Consider the following 24,282-nt stretch of genomic DNA (forward strand, 5'->3'; position numbering starts at 1 on the left):
GAATTGCATGGTCCCAGAGGAGTGCAGCGGTCACAAAGATACATAAATCAAAATACTGTCTATGGAGGTAGCTGGGGCTTGATAAATCAGTGGCTTTGAACATTAGGGACAAGGCCTTAAGCTGATGTCAGAAGCTGACTGGGAACCAGTGGAGGAACTTTAATGCAGGCTTTCTGCACTCACAACAGCATGAAACATGGAGAAGCTTTGCAACAGTACTCTGAACCAGCTGGTGCCTCTGCAACATCTTCATATTCACCTTCAGATACCATGGATTACAGTAATCCATCCTGGAGGTGGCAAATGCATTGATGTGGCATGTTTGTCCTCTAGGATGAAGGCACAAAGTTTCTGAGCAAGCTGGAGGTGAAAAAGCTTGTTTGAAATAGACGCTACCTCATTATCCAAGCGAGGCGAGGAGTCACAGGACCCCAAGGCTTTGCACCACTTTGACAAGAAGGGGCTGTCAACACTTTCACTGGGCATACAAAATCTTGGCCAACACTTCAAAGCATTTCTATTTTCTGACCAATATCACTTTGGTCTTGGCTGGGTTCAGTTTGAGTCAACTGCTCTTCATCCAAGTTGTTATGGGCATTCTGACATTTTAGTGGTGGTGGTTGCATCAGGTGAGTGTCAAAGCCCATGAAGTCTCTCACTCTCTCCCAGTAGTTTCATGGAGACATTGAAAAGAGGGGATAGTCTGGATCTCTGTGCAGGTTAGGCCCTTTAGAGTGGAAGAACAGTTATCACCTCTGAGTTCTGCTGGAGGGGAATGACTGAAGCCACAGCAGAAGTCAGCACTGCAATGTCATGTAGGTGTGTTAGTAGTATCTTGTGGTCACACTGTACCAAAAGCTCAAGTGATCTTGTAATATGAGCATGGAGATCTTACCCTTGTCTATGGCAATGAAGATGCAGTCTTAGTGCTAGTAGAACAGTCTCTGCTGTGCCCTGGTCTGAAGCCTCATTGTGAGGCATCCAGGATATTGGCTGATGTGACATGTTTGGAGCCTGGTGGCTACTAAAATTTTGCCCAGAAGAGGGTATGGTTGCTAAAAACCAAGAGCAAAATGAAATATTTGGATATAATTTGTCCAGTTTCTCAAGATTATACCTAGAGAATAGTGTACAAATGGACTTGCAGGATTCAGATAAATGAACATTGTCTCAATACCCACTGGGAAACTGAACTGGAGCAATTTAGACTAGTTTTTGGATAAATTAGATTTTTGGACTGCTTGCAAGCCAGTCTTTCAGATGGAGCACTGGATTTTGCAGTTTGAGTAATGTGCTTCCCAGTAGTTAAATACTATTTTGGGGTAGGGGAATTCAAAATTGAATGGAGTCACATTTCCAGGAACCACATACAAGTTTTACTCTTGTATAAATACCAAAACTACTATCAATCTTAATTCATCTGATGTAAATTTCAAGGTTCCCAATTTTTCACTGCAATTTAGAAAAGTATCTCAAGATTCATCACTGCAGCAGCAGGAAACAATTGGCAAAACAAGTGGTAGATTTGACACTCAGTCCTTAAATTCTAAGTAATCTGATCAGTGTTCTTGGAAATTGCTCTAAAGAATCATTACTGGAAGAAAATTAGGGTGTGTTTGAGTAATTTTTAAATCATGCTACAACATGCAATACAGTAGAACGTATTTTACTGGATTTGCCCATCTCTGGGCTTGTCTTTACTGCAAAGCTAACTCAGGTAGAGTAGAACCCTTAATTTTGAGTCTAGTCCCTAAACACAAGACTCACAAGTATAATGGTGTTTTTAACTCAAGTTGGCTGGTCCATCAGTGGCACTGGCTAAAGTTCAAGTTAACACAAATTACTCTGACCGACTGCACCTCTATTCACACACTACCAGAATAATCTTTCACAAAATATGCTTTGTGAAGTATCATTTGAAAACTAATAACTCATTGGTCAATAATGTAATGTGTAGCAACACTTGTAAAATTATTAGCATAAGATGAAACCACCAAACAAGTCTGGGGAAAGGGTAAACAAGGAAAGGACTGACATCCTGGCACCCCAATATTCACCACTGTCATGTAATTAGGATGCATTTTGTACAAAGTTTGCCTTGTGAGGTATCATTCTAAAAGTCTTTATCAGCTAGACATTAATATCTCATTGGATTGTAAGTGCTATTGTCGTATGTGAAGTTATGAAGTTTGGCTATGTATGTTACTGAAATATGTTGCAAGGCTGAAAAACACGTACAAGCAGCCTTTCAGGTACACAGTAAAAAGGCCAAACAATGTTAATGGCTCATTGAGGAAATGCACATAAGCACAAGGACTACCCCAGGAACTGTGTACTACAGAAGCTTTGAGATAGCTCAACACAATGGGAACTGTTTGCACCAGGTCAAAGCAAAAGAGCTTTCCAGCAAGTGGGAAGAAGATACAAAAGGGTGTCAAGGTTCCTTCCCCACCCTGAACTCTAGGGTACAGATTGGGGACCTGCTGAAAACCTCCAAGCTTACTTTTACCAGCTTTGGTTAAAACTTCCAAGGTACTATTTTACCTTTTGCCCTTGGACTTTTGCTGCCACCAAACGTCTAACTGGGTTTATTATTGGGAAAGTCATTTGGAAACATCTTTCCCCCCCAAAATCCTCACCAAAACCTTGTGCACCCCCCATTCCTGGGGAAGGCTTGATAAAAATCTTCACCAATTTGTATAGGTGACCACAGACCCAAACCCTTGGATCTTAAGAACAATGAAAAAAATTCAGTTTCTTACAAGAATTTTAATAGAAGAAAAAGTAAGAATCACCTCTGTAAAATCAGGATGGTAAATAGCTTACAGGGTAATTTATTTTCAAAACAGAGAATCCCTCTAGGCAAAACCTTAAGTTTCACAAAGACAGGAATATCCTTTCCATTCAGCACAGCTTATTTTCTCAGCCATTTAAAGAAATCATAATGTAATGCATATCTAGCTAGATTACTAAGTTCTAAGACTATTCCTGTTCTGTCCCTGGCAAAAGCATCCCACAGACAGACCCAGACCCTTAGTTTCTCCCCACCCCCCAGCTTTGAAAGTATGTCTCCTCATTGGTCATTTTGGTCAGGTGCCAGCAAGGTTATCCTAGCTTCTTAACCCTTTACAGGTGAAAGGGTTTTTTCCTCTGGCCAGGAGGGATTTTAAAAAGGTGTTTAACCCTTCCCTTTATATTTATGACAGGGGGAAAAACAACATGGTGGTACCTCACTCCCCCTACAACACCACACCTGGAAACAACCAAGGAACAAAGACTGAACTGTGGGAAGGGATGGTCCCAGGCTAGAAGAATTTTTAGCCTGTATATGAAAACCTGGGAAAGCCAAGGCAACTCGTGCCTTAAGAATCTGCCAGCCTGTTTATCACTCAGGGTGAGAACTTGCTAATTCATATCCCACCTATTTAGTGTGTTAAACAAAACCACAAATTGAGCTTTTTACTCAGGTAATCTACTTGGATCTGTTTACTATCACTTAAAAAAAAAATCTATCCTTTCTAGTTAATAAACTTTTGTTTTGTCTAAAACCAGTGTGGGGGGGAAATCATAACTTGGGGCAGAAAACTGTGTATATTCCCCTCCACACTGATAGAGGGGGGTGAATTTCCTGAGCTTACACTGTACAGTTCTCTGTACAGCACAAGATGGTATAATTTTGGGTTTACACTCCAGAAGGGGTGTGCACTTTAACTGGGTAGTTCCTTAGCTGAGCCTTCCCATGCACAGCTGATCTCAGCATCTGTGTATAGCTGCAGGTGGGTGTGTCCCTACCTGTGTACCGGTAAAGTGCAGTCTCAAGCCTGGGGGAAGCCTTGCCTGGCTTGCCTTGCCTCAGCAAAACAGTGTAAAGGGAGCCCAGGCTGGTGAGTTATGTTTTAGTTACTAAACATTTTATTTCTCTTGTAACGATTTCTGACTTCAATACCTTATAGTTGTACTCAATCTTTGTAGTTAAATAAACTTGATTTTTTTAAAAAATCAAACTAAACTGTTTAAACTGAACAGTTGGGTAACTCCAGGTAAAGTGGCAAACTGGTGCATATTGACGTCTTACAGGGCAATGGACCTTTAATATCTGAACTGCCTAGGAGAAGGGTGCTCAATGCAGAACATGGGTTTTTTTTGGGGGGGGGGGGAGGGAATTGGGACTGTGTTGGTGTCACCCTGCTGGTAGTAACCCAGGCTGCTGGAAGCCAGACTATGGCTTGTGTTGCTGAGAGGCTGCTGGGGTCAGAGCTGCTGGACCCACGCTGTAGCTATACACACTCAATGTGTGACCTGCATACTGTTAAGTTGTTTGAGTGGCACAGGTGGGAGCCACAACAGCAGAGCAGTGTGAGGCACTCAAGGTTGCAGGGCAGGTAGTGACAACCCCTCATTGGTCTGAATACAACATTCTGGGATGGAATGAACAATGGCCTTCTCTGTCTGTTGGAATTGTCATTGGCTGGTAGACTCAAATCTGCACCTGATCTGTAGTTTGATTACAGAGTTTGTAGCAGCAACAAATTTAAACAAGGCAGTGAACTAATTGATATACAGGGAGAATGATGTAAAAAATTTTTATATATTTTAATAGTCAAAAGTAATGGCTCCAAACTTGCTACGGAGGCTGCTCACAGTTAAGCAGCAGCAGGCTGTTGTCTATGTGGATTCAGAAGAATCTCATACTATCCAGATTTGCTATTTCAGAAACATACACATTGGACTTGACACACACATACCTCCAATATACAGCTCACCCTCACAAGCTGCAATTGCAAAGGAGCCTGCCTCTCTCTCTCTCTCACACAAAACCCCAAACTGGTTGTGCAAAATGAGCACTATGACATAATGTACTAATGTGTCCTATTTGAACAAATACAGGAGAAATATGGGTAACTTTATCCACATTTAACCTCCAAGATGATAGACTTCACTTTTATATACCCAAAGAAAAGCTCAATTCATAACACACTTAACTATGAAGTGAGAGAGACACTTTAAAATGTTTAACACTACATAAAACGTTTAGCATGTGCAGCACAATAATTTCACATCAAAGGCAATTAAATTGGTAGGAAGGGGAATTTCTTGAATTTTGTGGTTTTACTCAATCAGGAAGTTGAGCAGCAAGAGGCAGCAGGTTTAGTACAGAACCTCAGCAAGTACACATTCTGTGGCAGACATTTTCTTTTGTCTATAAAGGGAAAGCTGAAACTAAATACATCTGTTTATATGAACTCCTTTGTGGATGTAATAGATTTATTGTTCTCAGGACAGCATCCAGGAATACTCCCAATATACATGCTAGTGGATCAGATAGTTAATATAGTACTTCTAAGCTATGGAAAAAAACATACACAAAGGGGGAAATATTAGCAGCTGTACTTGACATAGCACTTTATACTACACCCATTCTGGCAAGGATTCATTGCAGTAAGAAGAGTGGGTTTGAGCCCACAGGAGTAGATAGACATTAACTTAAATTTAAAAATGAGAATAACTTCAGACTTCCAGATGCTGGCAACTGTTCCACCACTTCCTAATGGTGAGGTGGAATTAAGGTGCAAATACAGTACTGTGTTAAACTACAAAAAAAAAAGCAAAACAAGCTTTTCTTCTATATGTTTCAAAGCTGAATTAAGTCAATGTTCAGTTGTAAACTTTTGAAAGAACCACCATAATGTTTTGTTCATAGTTACTAATGTTTCAGTTATGAACAGACTCCATTCCTGAGGTGATTGCAACTCTGAAGTTCTACTGTATTTTTTTCAATCCACAGAACCATTTACTAATAAAGTCCTGTCTTCTAGCAATTGTCACTACAGTGCTTTAAAACTCAATTTTAATGGTAAATATGTCAAAAGCATAATTGAGACAAGGCAGGATTAATAAGGCAGTTAATGGACTGCAGAACCATAATGTTTATCTGAAGCAATTAAACATGACTTTTCATGTGTAGTGCATCTTAACTGATGCATGCTTTTCACATTGATAATGAATGTTACGCACAGATATCTGGTACATTTCTAACTTGCAGACTCTATCCTTGATATTCATAAAGCAACATCAAGTCTGCCTTAGATGGACATTAACAGGTGCAGCTTAGACAATGCAGAGTTGATAGACATATCTGTTTCCACACTTTAATAGAATGATAGAGATTACACAAAAAAATGGATTAAAATGGCAATAAGTATGGGCCTGTAGAAAGGCAGAAAGCAATTCAAAGGAAAATGCACAGAGAAACTAAGACTGACCTGCATAAGTGGGTAGGTATTTAAAAAAAAAAGCCACACATCTAAATAGAGTCACTCATGTATGTGTTGGAAAAGTCAGCATCTTCAAGTGTTAATGTGAAAAGGTGGTTTCCTCACTATGGGTGCTCCATAGTTCACACACATAGGACAGAAAAAAGTATACCTTTTGGGATTTTGTTTTTCCAAAAAACTCAAAATGGAATGAAATCCAGACTAAACCTCCTCCCCAAAGTGTGTCTTTGTAGCATTCCTTTCTGAAGCCTGCTCAATCAATGCCTTAAGTCCCTTCTCTAGGGAGGCACTCCCACTTCCCTTATTTCAAGGTGGGGCAATAAACCACCTGCCAAAAATGAGTGAATAACCATATAGTTTTCAGCAACATAGTCATCTGTTCACAGGGGGAGTGTTCCAGGCAAGCAGTGAGAGTCTGTTACACCTAATCATCCAAAATGCTCTGACATCCAATGTAAAAGAAGAAACACCAACACCACAACCATTTGTATGGACAACTAAGTTCTGGAGAGCACATTCCAGCTACGTTTAAGGTACCTAAAAAGATCTAACAAGCTTCTGCACTGGCACAAAGTAGTTTCTCTGAACTCCAGATGAAAAAACAAGTTATTTCTGGTGTACCTCAAAGGATTCAAAATACAAAAATAAAAACAAAGCAGAAAAGTTGTTCTTCCTTTCACAACTCAACATTCAAAGAAATTAGACTTTACCTGAGATGAACCTGTCACAACCTGACCCAGACCCACCTCTTTGGATGGACAACAGTTTGTTGTGATTGGCTCTAATTGCTGAATCCCATATACTTAAGCTCCCTGGGTCTGAGTAGCAACTGATCACTGTTTCTAATTCTGGGTCTCTCAGGCACACTCCCAGATGCAGACCCAGTGCCCGACACCCTTTTTGGGAAGTGGGACGCCATAGACAACATGGCAATAAAGCGAAGTACACAGGATTAGCAAAATAATTTCTCATCCACAAACACTTCACTCTTAAATAGACATGAATTACAGATCTATGGAAAACAACTGAATGCAATCCCCTCATCTGACCTCCTGAGTTTGGCCCCAATCTTTAGGCCAGGCAGCTGTTCTGGCCTGGTAGTCTTGCTTCTGGCAATGGAATGGCCTCCATTGCTGAGAAAAGCACCCCCTTTAAGGCCAACTCAGTCACCTTTCCCCAGTGTTGTAAGCTGCAGAGAGATCTAAGCACCAGCTTCTGCACAGAGAGACATTTAAATTCAGTGACCCTGCTGAGAGAGAACCCATTTCCCAGTAGGGAAGAGCAATTCAGTGTTGGTGGCCTTTGATTTCTGTGTCAGCTTCTCAGACACAGCCTGTTTAATAGGTGTCAAGCCTCTGCTACACAATGGATGCCCTAATCCACAATGAAAAGTAGTGAAAACAAAAAATGGTTCACAATTTGACAGGCATATCCCCAGATTGCCCTGATTTGCTGGATAGCTTGTCAAATATAAAGGGAAGGATAACAACCTTTTTGCATGCAATAAAATAAAATCCCTCTTGGCCAGAGGTACAGAATCCCCTTACCTGTAAGGGGTTAATTAGTTTAATTAGCCTAGTTGACACCTGACCAGAAGGACCAATGGGGAAAGATGATACTTTCAAATGGAGGCAGGGGGAGGGAGGGAAGGAAGGTTGTGTCTTGTGCTCTGTGTGTTTTGTCTCTGGAGACAAAGAAAGAGAGAGACCAAGCAAGTAATCTAGCTCCTATCCTTGCAACAAAGCCTGTTGCCAACTCTGTCCACTTATCTATTCAGGGGATACCATCATAGGGGCTAATCACATCAGCCACACTATCAGAGGCTCGTTCACCTGCGCATCTACCAATGTGATATATGCCATCATGTGCCAGCAATGCCCATCTGCCATGTACATTGGCCAAACTGGACAGTCTCTACGTAAAAGAATGAATGGACACAAATCAGACGTCAAGAATTATAACATTCAAAAACCAGTTGGAGAACACTTCAATCTCTCTGGTCACTCGATCACAGACCTAAGAGTGGCTATCCTTCAACAAAAAAGCTTCAAAAACAGACTCCAACGAGAGACTGCTGAATTGGAATTAATTTGCAAACTGGATACAATTAACTTAGGCTTGAATAGAGACTGGGAATGGATGAGTCATTACACAAAGTAAAACTATTTCCCCATGGTATTTCTCCCTCCCACCCCACCCCCCACTGTTCCTCTGATATTCTTGTTAACTGCTGGAATTAGCCTACCTGCTTGTCACCATGAAAGGTTTTCCTCCTTCCCCCCCCCTGCTGTTGGTGATGGCTTATCTTAAAGTGATCACTCTCCTTACAGTGTGTATGATAAACCCATTGTTTCATGTTCTCTCTCTCTGTGTGTGTGTGTGTGTGTGTGTATAAATCTCTCCTCTGTTTTTTCCACCAAATGCATCCGATGAAGTGAGCTGTAGCTCACGAAAGCTTATGCTCCTAATAAATTTGTTAGTCTCTAAGGTGCCACAAGTACTCCTTTTCTTTTTGCGAATACAGACTAACACGGCTGCTACTCTGAAACCTAGCTCCTACTGAATGATCCATCTAAATTTACAGAAACAGTAAGTAATAGCAAGGAAATGCATCAGAGTATCTTTTGTTTTAGCACAGGGGAAAATTCACAAGCTAAGAGGGAGATTTATCCCTGGTTTTTGTAACTGAAGTTTTGCCTAGAAGGGAATCCTCTGTTTTAAATCTTATTACCTGTAAAATTACCTTCCATCCTGATTTTACAGAGGTGCTTCTTTACTTTTTTTCCCTCCTTTATTATGAAGTTCTGTTTTTTAAGAATCTGATGGGTTTTTAGTGGCCTAAAAACCCAAGGGCCTGGTCTGGACTCACCTTGTTTACCTATCTGGTTGGCAGATTATTCTCAAGCCTGCCCAGGAAAGGGGGTGAAGGGACTTGGAGGGATATTTTGGGGAAACAGGAATTCCAAGTGGTCCTTTTCCTGAATCTTTGTCTAACTCAACTGGTGGTGGGAGCAGTACTATCCAAGGACAGGGAAGGATTTGTGCCTTGGGGAAGTTTTTAACCTAAGCTAGTAGAAATAAGCTTAGGGGGGGTCTTTCATGCAGGCCCCCACATCTGTACCTCAGAGTTCAGAATGCGGAGGGAACCCTGACAGCTCTAATGCAGACTAGTTTGAAATAAAGCAGTTTTTTCCAAGTGAAATTCAGATGTGAATTGTTCCTAGACATCAACTTTCTGTTGGTCCATAAAAGAAAGTTCAAGTAGCTTCAGAAACTAAGCCCACCTTAAAAAAAAAACAAAAACAAACAAACAAAAAAAAAAAAACCACACACACACCACTGGCAAGGAAACTAAAAATTAAGGTACTGCAACCACACTGATTTAAAAAAAGTATTTATCTCCCAGCTATGGCTATATGATCAACCCAGAAGGAAGGGTAACGGTGTTGTCAGTTTCATCATAAGATTTTTAGATACAGGCTGTCAAAAGCACAAAGTATATCAAATTAAAAAAAAATCCGTAGTAATCATACTTCTACTTTTCAGAGTAGCAGCCGTGTTAGTCTGTATTTGCAAAAAGAAAAGGAGTACTTGTGGCACCTTAGAGACTAACAAATTTATTAGAGCATAAGCTTTCGTGAGCTACAGCTCACTTCATCGGATGCATACTTCTACTTGTAACAGTAAGTAAAAGACTGATCTCAGGTGTTTTTGGAGCATTGATAGTACCTGAAAATTAAGTAGTTACATAGTAAGTTGTCAAACGTATTACAACCTACTTTTAAACACTCCTCTGAAACCTGTTTTTACTTGCTATGTTTACATTGTAGCTTCACTTTTAATAATGAGATCTGGATTGTTTAAAGTCTTTGTTGCTTCCTAACTTACGAAATACACCCACCATTAATACAGGCCTCAGAATTCAACTCTGTTTTGCTGTTGATTCTTGATCCTTGGAATTTTCCCCCTAAATTATACTACAACTTTTAAAAAGTTAACCATTTATACAGCAAGGAAAAGTTAAATCAATATCAAGCAAGTTGTACCAAATGTAGCATAATCTAATATAGTTGTATTAAGAGTCTACTTAAGAACAGTCCTGCATCTTAAATCATCAATAAATAGTTCAACCCAATGTGCAAGCTGAAATCCCTTACTGAGATTAGAGAGTTCATGACTGAATGCAAACAAGTACAGAGCTAGAATTAAGATGTTTGTAGTGTGGTTTAACTCATAATTATAGATTATGTAAAAAATATTTACAAGCAGCGTTTTAAAAGCATACCTCAGTCTTATGAACAGAGAAGTTTTCCAATACCTATAAAAAGGTGTCATTTGTAAGTGATCAATTATGGGCACATAGCCTGTCACTGAAGCAAATTACTATGATGGTTACAATTTTGACTCAAGTAGTCTTTTTGACTTCCATCACCTGAGGCATTGTGGATAAGTGGAAGTCAACTGGTTCACTAAGTAATGTGAAGTGAGGAAGAAAGGAAAGTAAATTGACCAACAGACCTATAGTTCACCCTCAAAAAGAATAATATACTAAAGGAGTGTCCCAAAATAAGTCGGTCATAATAACCAGATCTTCAGGTAAGAAGCCACCCTTTCTATGTTTAGATCCACAGCTTGAGCTGCTAAAGTTCTGTACAGCAATATTACATCCCAAGAACGAATGGTGGAAGCAGCAACACATTCATCTATATCAAAGCAACACCCCGGGGACTAAAATTTTTCTGAAAATCCAAAATGATCTTTGAGTCACAGGAACAAGCAGCAAGGGAGAAAACCTTCACTTTGAGGAAGAAAAAAAGATGAATACCTATACACACTTCAACCTTCCACATCCTGGGAAGTGCAAGCCTTTCCAAAACCTGCAACTACATCACTAAGATAATGCATTCCCAAGGAAGAGTCCCCAAAAATGCACCCTTCCCAAACCCTTATAGAGAGTAAGTGGAAGCACTCAAAAAAGGGATATTAAAACTACGTCCTGAGCAACACTGCTAACTTCAATGGGATTTCTGTAAACGAGTAACTCCGAAAGCCTCTTCCTCCTCAACCCAATGTTTAAAATTTACATTTTGCAACGACAATAAATCAGATCCTTTCCTAGCCTGCCTTTTGATCACCTTAAAACAGGGGTGGGCAAACTTTTTGGTCTAAGGGCCACATCTAGGTGGGAAAATTGCTTGCAGGGCCGGGGCAGGGGTAGAGGAGAGATGCTGGATGTATGAGGGGGCTCAGGTCAAGGGGTTAGGATGTGGGAGGGGTGCAAGGTGCAGGCAGGGGGCTTAGGGCTGGGAGTTGTGGGGTGGGCTGCAGGAGGGGTTCAGGCTCTGGCCCAGAGCTGCTTACCTAGAGCAGCTCCGGGGTGGCAGCGGTGCACACTGGGGCCAGGACAGGCTCCCTGCCTGCCTGCCCAGGCCCTGGCCCCGTGCCACTCTGGGAAGCTGCCGGCACCACGTCCCTACGGCCCCTGAGGGTGGGGAGGGGCGCAGAGGGCTCTGCGTGCTTCCCTCGTCTGTGGGTCCCTCCCCCGAAGCCGCAGTACCCCGTTCCTGGCCAATGGGAGCTTTGGGGGATGTACCCACAGGCAAGAGCAGTGTGTGGAGCTCTGTCCCCCCACCCCCACGGGCTGTGGTGTGGCCACTTCCCGGAGCAGCATGGAACCTGCAGCGGTGGCAATCCCCTAGGGCCAGATCCAGTCCGTGGGCCATAGTTTGCCCACCCCTGCCTTAGAATATCAAATATGGTAAGGAGTGTGAACATCATAACTGCAAAAATAGAAAACCTCCAGTTGGTACAAGACTTGCTTAAAATATAGGGACTAAGATTGTCAGATGGAACCCTTCCTCCCCAGACACATCCAAAAATAAGAGGACTAAATACAGCAGTGGCAGTGCTTCAGATTTGTGTACTTTTTCCTCTTTACTGTTGTTGAGGCTACTGGAATGGAGTTGCTGCTACAAGAATGAGGTGGAATCTGTCTGAAGATGGTCTTTATAGGACCCTCCTTTTGTTTTGGTTCCCTGGACCACTTTGCTCTTCTAAAGTACTAAAAAGAGTGGCTGATTTAGTTCTCTTCATGGGCCAGGCCAGCCTGTTGCAATTAGTGACAATCCCCAATGTGAAAGTAACCTTATCACAAGAATGAACTGTGGAAGCAGCAACACATTCAACTATACCACAAGGGTGGCATTTTGACCAATATTGAACAATTTGCCAGACTGGGCAAAATTGGGTGAGAGATTGAGTCCCATAAAGGGGTGAGGAACAAGGCATTCACTTTGTCTCAAATGTTTGTATTGTGATACGGCATGGCCAGAGGGCAGCAGGAGGGTGATAGAGGGGAGATATGCAAGCCCCAGAATGATGAGAGCCTTATTCCCTGTAGAGGGAAGAGAGGTTGCTATAGATTAATTAGAGCATCTGAAGCCAGTCACCTGATTAAAAACCCCCTGCTTCAATCAGACAGTTGGAGGAGTTGAAGCAGAGAGCAGTTTGAAGGAGAGTTTGGAGAAGTGCTTGTGGCAGGCCAGAAGACCAAGACCCTGACCCTAGGTAAAGGGAAACCTGCCTTGTGCAGAGCAGAGGGACTTCAGACACATGGGGTTGGGAGAAACCTGGCCCAAGCAGAGAGAGGGCAGGAAGCCCAACAAGCTGAAGGGCCGGAGAGGGAAGCAGCCCAGGGGAAGGAATCGCTAGTTAAAGTGGTTTGCCGCTATCCCTAGGGCCCCTGGGCTGGAGCCCAGAGTAGAGGGCAGGCCTGGGTCCCTCCCTCTCCAATCTCCTTCTCTGGGATACTAGTGGGACAGTTAATACCCCAGATCAGGGGCAAGAAATGGTGCCCTGAGCTCTCCCGCCCCCAAAGAAAAGAAAGCGCGGGAGCCATCATAGTAGTGCCGGCAATTTACCACACGTGGTGTCGGGTGGGATCGCCACGCTGTGGACTTAAACCAGGGTTAGCCAAAGCCATCCCATCCCTAAGATGGGCAATGTGGTCAAGGCCCTAATACAAGCTACCGCAGCCCAGCAGGAGGCTACCTCGGATACAGCAGGAGACTAACAGTCTGCTGATTAGTCAGGCTGCCCAGGACTGAGCCCTGCTGCAGGAGCTGGTGAACCAAATGAAGGCCCTTATGGACCTGAACCACAACTGCGACAGGACCTGGACCATACTGGCCAGCCACTGCCTACAGAAAGTGACATGGGAGGGTGATGTGGAGGCATATCTCCTGGCTTTTAAGAGAGGGGCCCTGTGGGAGGCCTGGCCCCTAAGATCAGTGTTCTGGTATCCTTGCCCTGTTCCTGTGTGGGGAGGCCCAGAAGGTCTACTACGATATGGCCACCGAGACCGTGGCAGATTACCCCCAGCTGAAGGCAGAGATCCTGGCCAGATCTGGAGTAACAACAGTGCTGTAAGCCATGAGTGGCCATATATGGAGGACAAGGCACCCAGATAGCAATTGTTTGACCTGATCCACCTGACCCAGAAATGGCTGCGCCCTGAGGCCCTCAGCTCTGAGAAAGTGATGGAGCTCCTGGTACTGGACACTGCAGTATATGAGGGGGCTACCACCAGGCCTCTGGGCTTGGGTTGGCCAGAATGACCCCTCCACCTATGATGTTAGTCTCCCTTGAAGAAAGATAGCTGGCAGCCCGTGAACTGTTCCAGACCCCAGGGGGTAAGACACAGCAAACCAGGAAGCCAGTCCCAAACCCAGGGCCCCAGACTGTTGAGAAGTCCAGGAGAACCATAACTGGGAGGAAAGACACTGAGGAATGGCCCGAGGCCAAGAAGGGACCTGGGAGTTTGGGGAAGAGAGGGCTGGGCGGGGGGGGGCGGCCAAATAGCCCCAGGCAGAGGGCGTCAACTGGGGTAAGGGATGGGTGTTAAGAGTGTGGGGAATTGGGGCCTATAGCAGCCCAATGCCTCAACAAGGAAGAGCCTTTGCAGTGCAAGCTGGGGGATCACGGGGAGCAATGTGGCCTAATCGGCCTGGCAGGGGTCACAATGACCCCGCATGGGTATACAAGGTCAGTAAAAATGAATTGTATTGAGACCTTAGCATAAGTGGATTCCGGGAGTGCTGGCACGCTGGTCTCAGGGAAGTTGGTGGGGGGCAAGACCAACTAACCTGGGCCAAAAACACAGGGGTAACGCACGTTCATGTCACTGTAAATTTCTACCCCACAATCCCAGTATGGATTGGGATCCAGGGGAACACTACCTGGGTAACTGCAGGGGTGGTCCCCAGGCTCCCCTACCTGGTCTTAATTGGTAGGGACTTCCCTGGGTTTGAGAGCTTACTCTCTCCCTCCACCCCCCCCCCCCCCCGGTAGAGCCAGGGGCAGGTAGCAACCCCTGGGCTGAGACTGAGGCACCTAGAGATAGCCTCGCCCTAACTTTTGCCAGATTTGCCCCAGAGTTATTTTCATCCCCTGGGAAACCCTGAAGGTCTAGGTGGGAAAGGAGGGCAGATAAAAAGATTAGGGACCAGGACTCTAGCAGAGAACCACAAAGCCTCCCTTGTCGAACCCGTTCAAGAGGCCAGGAGACAATTGAGGCCAGTGAGGACTTGGCAGGTGTTTCCTAGCCCAAGCAGGGGCAACCCAGGGGGCAGAGTTGAAATAGGTCCCCTGGAATTAAATCAGATCGGTACCACATGTGAGAATTTCAGGCAGGACCAAGCCAATGACCTGCTATATGTGAATGTAAGGAGGAGGAAGTGGAAGTAAATGGAGTACCCATAGAGGGAAAGACCAAACGGCCCAAGGCCATATTACATATTCAAACGTGATGTTGTACCGGATAGCGCAAATATGAGGGGAAGAAGTAGAGCAGCTCTTAGTCCCACGGAAACACACAAGGGCAGTACTAGAGTTAGCTCACAGTCATTTATTTGGGGAACATCTAGGAATAGACAAGATACTGGACAGAGTCCTAAGAAGGTTTTACTGGCCAGGAATACGTGTGGAGGTCCAATGCTATTGTGCCTCCTGCCCAGAACGGCAGTTGCATAGCCCCCAACCTCACTTGCAGGCCCCATTGGTTCCTTTACCTATTATTGAAGTCCCTTTTGAGAGGATAGCCGTGGACCTAGTGGGCCCTCTAGAAAGATTGGCACGGGGCCACCGAAATGTACTAGTCATCCTTGACTATGCCACACAGTATCCAGAAGCCATTTAAGAAACCCCACTTCCAAGGCAATAGCAAAAGAACTACTCCAGATTTTTGCCAGAGTGGGCATCCTTAAGGAGATCCTGACTGACCAAGGAACCCCCTTCATGTCAAAATTAATGAAGGACTTACGTACCTTGCTCCGCATCCAGGCTCTATGGACCTCAGTCTACCATCCACAAACAGATGGCCTGGTCGAGCGATTTAACCATACCCTTAGAAGTATGATCCAGAAGGTAGCAGCACAGGACAGAAGATACCCTTCTACCATACCTGATGTTTGCAATATCAGAAGTCCCCCAGGCATCCACTAGTTTCTCTCCCTTTGAACTACTATACGGACACCACCCACGTGGAATATTACATATCACCAAGGAAGATTGGGAAGAACAACCCAGTACAGGAAAGAATGAGAGCGAATAGCTTGAGTAACCCCTATTGGTATGAGAACATTTGGAAAAAGCACAAGAAGCCCAGTGGACATATAACAACCACCAGGCGAAAGCATGGAGATTTCAGCCAGGAGAATGGGTGATGGTGCAAGTGCTGATAGCAGAAAGCAAACTCCTGGCCAGCTGCCATGGGCCGTATGAGATAGTGGAAGCCACTGGGGAGGTGGACTATAAAGTCAGACAACCAGACCGCCAAAGGCCAGAACAGATCTACCACGTCAACTTACTGAAGCCCTGGTGTGACCGAGAGACGTGACTGGTCATTCAGGGAGCTCCACTCCAGACAGACGACCCACAGGGGCAGGTGAGGATATCCCCTGAATTAACCCCAGAACAACGAATAGAGGTCATTGATATGATCCAACGGAACCAAGACGTGTTCTGTACACAGCCGGGCCGTACAACGCTGGTCCAACATCATTTCATCACCAGTCCTGGAGTACGGGTGACGATAAGACCATACCAAATACCAGAAGCTAAAAGGGAAGAAATTAGGACAGAAGTGAAGATGTTGCTGGAACTCTGGGTTATTGAAGAATCCTCCAGTGGTCCAGCCCTATCGTCCTAGTCCCCAAGCCTGATGGCACCCTGAGGTTTTGCAACGACTTCCGGAAGTTGAAGTATCCCAAACCATGCATCGACGAGCTAGTTGATCAGTTAGGCAAGGACCTGACTAAAGGATATTGGCAAATTCTCCTGGCCAAGAATGCCAAGGAGAAGTCTGCCTTCTCTACACCTGACGGCCTGTTCCAATACACTGTCCTCCCTTTTTGACTCCATGGGGCCCCTACAACATTCCAACGACTTATGGACAAACTGCTGCGACCCCATGCCAAGTATGCCGCTGCCTATTTAGGCAACAGTCATCCATAGCCCTGACTGGGAAATGCACCTAGGAAAAGTAGAAGTGGTTCCAGATGCCCTTGCGAGGGTTGGCAGTGAGGCTGGCCTTCCAAAGTGCATGAGAGGGCTAGCATGACATCCATGGGATTGGGCAGGGGGAAAAGGAACAGGGAGAGGCTCTTTTCTAGTCTGAGTTTTGTAAAAGGGGCTAGTTTAAGCTGTGTGAAAGTTGGCTTTTGACACATCTTCCCCCAATGCTAAACTACTGAAATTAAGATCAGCACATATACTCAGGCAGAAACCTGTTCAGTACAAAAAAGGAAGTTCCAACCTGAATGCCTAAACTAATGTCAAACCTCCCTCTCCTTGAACAAAATGCCTTTTTTATATATAAACTATCAGAGCACACTGCAAAGACTACCTTTCACACACATCTGTGTTAGGCTAAAGGGGTGCAGTGTGTAATACACTTTGTTTTCCTGACTGGTGATTTTATGCAGGTACATTTTGCGGCTTTTTTGAAAATCTTGATTCAATTTAGTTTTGTTATGACTTGTGCTTTTGGGTGCCCAACTTTACACTTTAAAAGGGCTTAAGTTCTGGGCACCCTATGATGTTGGCAGACCACGTGCCAGCTCATACGAAGCCCAGGGCCTCACTGAACACCGACAAATGCATAGTTGGAAACCAGTCTGACTCACCTGTGTGTTAGTATAGTTAAAATAGATATTAGCATTGTAAGAATGTTTAGACTTTATGGATGCTTGTATGATGCTGCATGTATTAATCCTACTTATAATATCTGTATAGTTCTATTGAGTGTTTACATTGTAGGCTTCACAACTCAAACAGGAAAAGCAGCATTCATTAAAGTAAAATACTCACAACTGCACACAAGATGGCCCAATGAAGGCAAATGAAGCATTGTATAGCATCAAAGGACAGAGACCTTGTTGATTGCATTCCTTACTCCCTCCAGGAAGGGAAGACCTATGCATGCATTTATCCCATCAGCTTGGATCCTGGAGGGAGCGGGGGATAAAAATCCCTGACAAGGAGAAACTGGGTTCTTTATGCTGTCTGGACTCTGAGGGACAAAGATTCCAAAACATAAGCAACTGATACCCAGATTGCTTGGCATGGGTCGGCTCTAATGGATATATACATCTGCCTATTATAAAAGCTTATTACCTTTTCAAATCTAAGACCAACTTATTTGGGTGTATGTATGTTTGTAAATAAACTTCTTTTTCCTAGTTAATACACTTATAGTTAGTTTATTACAGGATTGGCGACAAATGTTGTTTGGTTTGAGATCGGAGTCCAGCTGACCTGCAGTAAATGATTGATCCTTTGGGACTGAGAACCCGATTATGATGATTTTGGGTGTAAGGGATCATTATTAAGTCCAACTTTCCAGGGTGGCAAGACAGACTGAATGCCCTAGGGGACTGTCTTGTAACTGCATGGCAAGGCTGTTATAGGGCTTTGGGAGTTCACACTTGAAGTGTTGGTGAAATCTAATTATAGAACATACGATCAGTTTGGGATTTCTGCCCTGCCTTTTGATAGGCTGCCATGAGTTTGGCACTCACCATTGTGAGCCACTCCAGACAGCGTGATACACCCATCCTCTGATAGTCAGGTCCTTTAAGAAGTCTCAAATCAGGCACCCAAAATTCACTAGTAATTTCTGAAAATCTTGGTATATAGTTTTAATTGATGGCAGAGAACCCAGAGCCTAATTTAGGCTTCTGTAATGTTTATTAAATGAAAAATAATTTCTGGGAATTGTGATGGCATCAGCACCATTAAAGACACTCAATAGGACAAAAGCTTGATACAAATACTAAATCATTTGGACACAAGTCAAGTTTTAAAAAAAATTATGACACAGGAAAAGAGTGGGAGAGTCACTAGTAATCCATTTTCCTAATGGAGAGGAGGAAAAAAAACAACCTTTGAGTGAAAACAAAAAACAAACAAAAGAAAACCACAAAATAACTGAGAAAAGTGAGTTCAGATCAGTTAAGCTACTCTTTTTTCTCTAATTTACTTAGTCACTGATAATTCTACCTCAATACTGTGAAAGGGGTTCTGAATTTCATAGGATGGGCCATATTTTCAATACAGAGGTGGTCTTGGACACAGTCCGTCTCCCACCCCCTAGCTTCCCTCTCGCAACTACAGCCACTTGCTTCCTTGCAGAGGTGCTATTAAGCAAGTTTATTTTTGTGCGTCTTACTCCAACTTAGCAGCTGAAAAGAGCATCGGTATTTTGTAACCAGACAGTTCTTTTACAACTGCCAGCAAGAGTAAGGGCATTGCAGACAAACACTAGTCCACAGATCAGTTTGTCAACTCTGAGCCAAGAGTATCCATCAAGTAACAACTCTGACTGCAAGACAAATGCCCCATAGCAATAGTGCTCATGGCATCCTGATTTATCAGGACCATGGATGCATTAGCCATAACTGCAGAATGGGGCACAGGAAGACCTACTTCAAGTTACCTGTTGCATATCCCATACTATTTTTTTTTTTTTAAATCTCATGACAGGCAGATAGGATTCCTGGGTCCATGGAAGTAAGGGACTCAAGGCAGTTATCACCTGACTCCGATATGTGTTGTATTTACATTATCCCTGAGCGTCTTTAGTGGACTTTCCCCCCAAAAAGCTCCTTTTTGTTAATTTATACTAATAGGTGTGGCCCTACATCGGTTTGCAAAGTCAGACTCAAAGCAATGAAACAGAAGAGCCAATAGCAACATTTAACAAAACATTTACTTTTTTCCAAAGGTTATGATTATCTGCTGTATGGTATGTCATACCGTAAAATTGTTAGATGATATTTCTGTCTGTTGTATATGAGAAATAAAAACAGGACCAAAAAAAAACAAAAACAAAAAACAAAAAAACACCCCACACACCACTCTGACATACAAGATCTGCCATCTGAAAATAATTTGGGGCAATTTTTTTTGGCAACAAATTCAGATTATGGACCAATCCTGAAAATATTTACTGTGGGTTGTAACACTTAATGCCAGTCCCATTGACTTCAACCTTTGAACATTTCTTATTTCAATGGGACTACTCAAACATTATATCCCACAGTAAATGTAATTATTGGCAAGAATAGGTAATTTGAATCTCCAAATTCAGAACAGTTTATGCCTGACACACATACACCTTCGCTAATGAGACAACACAAACTTCATTTCTATGAGCTCAATACTTGTATTATCATAGCTGTTGTACATACAGATTAGAATTTTATACTCGGTATTTTTCAAATTAAGCTATTTAGAGATTCCAAATATATAGAGATAGTACAGGAAAATAAATCCCCCATGTGTGTCTTATTGGTGAGCACTTATGCTATTTACTCTAGACAGGAAACAAGTTACTGTTTAAGAAATCCTATCTACATTAAACCTAAACATTATACAAGGGTTAAGGATTCTCGAACAATGACATGGAGATTTTAAGTAAACCACTTCAAAAATATTTCCATTTTAAAAGTTAAGAAATAAGTTAAGTTTGTTTATACATGGACCTTACTTTGTTTTTGTTGAATCAATTGCAGCTGGAAATTTTGAAATAATGGGTTAGCTACTATAACTCTACTCTGTACGTTTGAGAGTAGCAGCCGTGTTAGTCTGTATTCGCAAAAAGAAAAGGAGTACTTGTGGCACCTTAGAGACTAACAAATTTATTAGAGCATAAGCTTTCTGTACGTTTGCTTTCTCAGTTGTTATACAGCAAATCCACAGGGCTCATATCATGTCTGCATACAGGAAGAGTCAAGCTTACCCCATTTTAATTTAAATTAAGAGCTTCTGATCCGAAGTCTTCCCCTGAAATTCTTCCTTTGCAGTCTTCAGGCTCTCTCCCATCTCACTGAGAAATGAAACTGAACTGCATTTCTTGAAATGCTTCCGGCTCTGAAGGCCAGATTTTGTTCAGTGACATCAGCAGAAAGACACACCTCACTCAATGCTTAGAAAAGCCTTCTTAAAGGCATAGTGCCTCAGTTCAGGGGTAACTGTTTATGCACACACATCGAAGACAACATGACCCTTCCAATTTGTCTACTGTTTTCCAATAATTACATCTCAGTCTGTAAATCCATGTAGTATGGATGATATTAAAACAATTGCAAATTCACATTTAACCTGCTAACCTACATATTAAAAAGCACCTGATGTCAAAAGAGCAAAAGATTTAAAGCATACCAAAAGTGTAAAAGTAATTCATATTAAAAAATTAAGTACTCTGCATGCAACTCACCATGAAAAGGGCTTGAGAAAGGTACTTACTGCTCAATTAGCACCATCAAGGCTGATCACTGTAACCATACCTGGACAGGGCTTAATAGTACTGTGGGGGTTAGGCACACTCTTGTCCGTATGGAGTCTCAGAGAGGAGCTGGCTTCTGTGGATATGAGCTCTGTCCACAAAGGCCATCAAAAAGTATCAGAAATACATGCAGCTGAACCTGGTCTAACTGAAAGCATAAGAACGACCCTACTGGGTTAGACCAAAGGTCCATCTAGCCCAGTATCCTGTCTTCCAACAGTGGCCAATGCCAGATGCCCCAGAGGGAATTAATAGAACAGGTAATCATCAAATGATCCATCCCCCGTCGCTCATTCCCAGCTTCTGGCAAACAGAGGCTACGGACATCATTCCTGCCCATCCTGGCTAAAAGCCATTGATGGACTGATCCTCCATGAATTTAACTAGTTCTTTTTTTGAACCCTGTTATGGTCTTGGCCTTCACAACATCCTCTGGCAAGGAGTTCCACAAGTTGACGGTGCATTGTGTGGAAAAAAAAAAAAAAACAACACACAACTTTGTTTTAAACCTGCTGCCTATTAATTTCATTTGGTGACCCCTAGTTCTTGTGTTATAGGAAGTGTTGTTTACTACTTCTCAATTTACTTTCTCTACACCAGTCATGATTTTATAGATCTCAAACACATCTCCGCTTAGCCATCTCTTTTCCAAGCTGAAAAGTCTCAGTCTTATTAATCGCACCTCATACAGAAGCCATTCCATACCCCTAATCATTTTTGTAGCCCTTTTCTGAGCCTTTTCCAATTCCAATACATCTTTTTTGAGATGGGGCGACCACATCTGCACACAGTGTTCAAGATGTAGGCATGCCATGGATTTATATAGAGGCAACATGATATCTTCTGTCCTATTATCTATCAGTTTCTTAATTATTCCCAGCATTCTGTTTGCTTTTTTCACTGCCACTGCACATTGTGGATAGTTCTCGGAAAATATCCACTCAATGACTCCAAGATCTTTTTCTTGAGTGGTAACAGCTAATTTAGACCCCATCATTTTATATGTATAGTTGGGATTCTGCTTTCCAATGTGCATTACTTGGCATTTATCAACATTAAATTTCATCTGCCATTTTGTTGCCCAATCACCCAGTTTTGAGAGATCCTTTTGTAGCTCTTCGCAGTCTGCCTGGGTCTTAACTATCTTTAATAGTTTTGTATCATCTGCAAATTTTGCCACCTCATAGTTTACCCCTTTTTCCAAATCATTTATGAATTTATTGAATAGGACTGGTCCCAGAACAGACCCCTGGGGGACACCACTATTTACCTCTCTCCATTCCCAAAAAACTGACCATTTATACCTACCCTTTGTTTCCTATCTTTAAGCTAGTTAAAAATCCATGAGAAGACCTTCCCTCTTATCCCATGGCAGCTTACTTTGTGTAAGAGCCTTTGGTGAGGGACCTGTCAAAGGCTTTCTGAAAATCTAAGTATGCTATATCCACTGGATCCCCTTGGTCCACATGCTTGTTGATCTCCTCAAAGAATTCTAATAGATTGGTGAGGCATGATTTCCCTTTACTAAAGCTAACAAATTATGTTCTTCTTTATTATGCTTTCAACCAGTTTGCCCAGTACTGAAGTCTGGTATACAAGCGGATTTAAATGATACGTTACAGACTACAGTTAGTACTCCTGCAATTTCACATCAGAGTTCCTTCAGAACTCTGGAATGAATACCATCTGGTCCTGGTGACTTACTGCTGTTTATCAATTTGTTCCAAAACCTCCTCCAATGATACCTCTATCTGGGACAGTTCCTCAGATCTGCCACCTAAAAAGAATGGCTCAGGTTTGGGAATCTCCCCCACATCCTCAGCCACGAAGACCAATGCAAAGAATTCATTTAGTTTCTCTGCAATGGCCTTATTGTCCTCGAGTGCTCCTTTAGCACCTTATCATCCAGTGGCCCCACTGGTTGTTTAGCAGGCTTCCTACTTCTGATGTACTCAACATTTTTTTTTTGCTATTACTTTGAGTCTTTGGCTAACTGTTTCTCAAATTCTTTTTTGGCCTTCCTGATTGTATTTTACAATCTTGCCAGTGTTTATGCTCCTTTCTATTTTCCTCATTAGGATTTAGCTTCCACGTTTTAAAGGATGCCTTTTTGCCTCACTGCTTCTTTTATCTTGTTGTTTAGCCCTGGTGGCTCTTTTTTGGTTTTCTTACTATGTTTTTAATTTGGGGGTATACATAGTCAGAAACACTGTGTGCACCACCATTTCTGTGACTGTGGAACCGACAAGTAAGGGCACTGTTGGGATACACCTTTCACACAGCAAGATCAGAGAGTTCCACCTAGTTATCTATGGGTGTGAAAGATGTCATCTTCCAAAACTCTTCAGCTTTGGGAGTTTTTGCCAATTTTATACTGGAGGCTTGAGACCCAAGAATGACAGTCAGGGAGATGTTATCCTTTAAGAATTGAAGTTGTAACGGAAAACACATCACTGGCAAATTTATAACGAAGTAGAATAATAATTGTGAATAGAGAGATTACTGGTACAGGCATTTAGATTTGGTATTTGGGGTAATGGATTCAGGAATCCCAAAAGTTTAAGATTCTATTCTTCAGAAGAAACTGGAACTCTTCAGAAAACATGTTTCTTTCCTCAAAATTCTACTAGGTAAATTCTAAAAATTGAGAGGAGATGATTGCACAAAATGGGGAACTGGAGTAACCTGTGTGATAGCACTAGAACATGAATAATTTTTTTCCTTATGCCATTACAGTAGTAGGAGGGGTTGGGGTCATGAGGGGGGCAGTTAGGGACGGGGGTGCCAGGAGGGGGCAGTCAGGGGACAAGGGGGGGGTGCATGGGTCAAGGGTCCCAGGGGCCTGTCAGGGGGTGGGGATAGGCATCGGGGTACTCAGGGAATGGGGGGGTGGGAAGATGGGTCAGAGATTTTAAGGTGGATAGTCAGGGGGTGGGAACTGGGAGGGGGCGGATAGGGGGCAGGCTGTTTGTGGAGGCACAGCCTTCCACTACCCAGCCCTCCATACCATTTCGCAACCCCGAAGTGGCCCTTGGACCAAAAGTTTGCCCACCCCTGTGATAGCCATATGTGGCTGTTAGCAATGGTCAAAAGTTGCATCCAAAATGAATAGTTCAGATCTCTCCTAATTTATAGAGGAATCATGTAAATTAAATCCACAGA

General features: G+C 43.0%; 1 protein-coding gene across 1 annotated transcript in view; it reads right to left on the minus strand.

Moving 5' to 3' along the window:
* The window catches only part of SHISA5 (shisa family member 5), a 64,747-nt gene that overhangs the window by 25,695 nt on the left and 14,770 nt on the right, over positions 1–24,282 (minus strand). The gene's annotated exons all lie outside the window — the stretch shown is intronic.

Source organism: Dermochelys coriacea, chromosome 7 (assembly GCF_009764565.3).
Source record: "Dermochelys coriacea isolate rDerCor1 chromosome 7, rDerCor1.pri.v4, whole genome shotgun sequence".
In the NCBI taxonomy this organism is placed as follows: Eukaryota; Metazoa; Chordata; order Testudines; family Dermochelyidae; genus Dermochelys; species Dermochelys coriacea.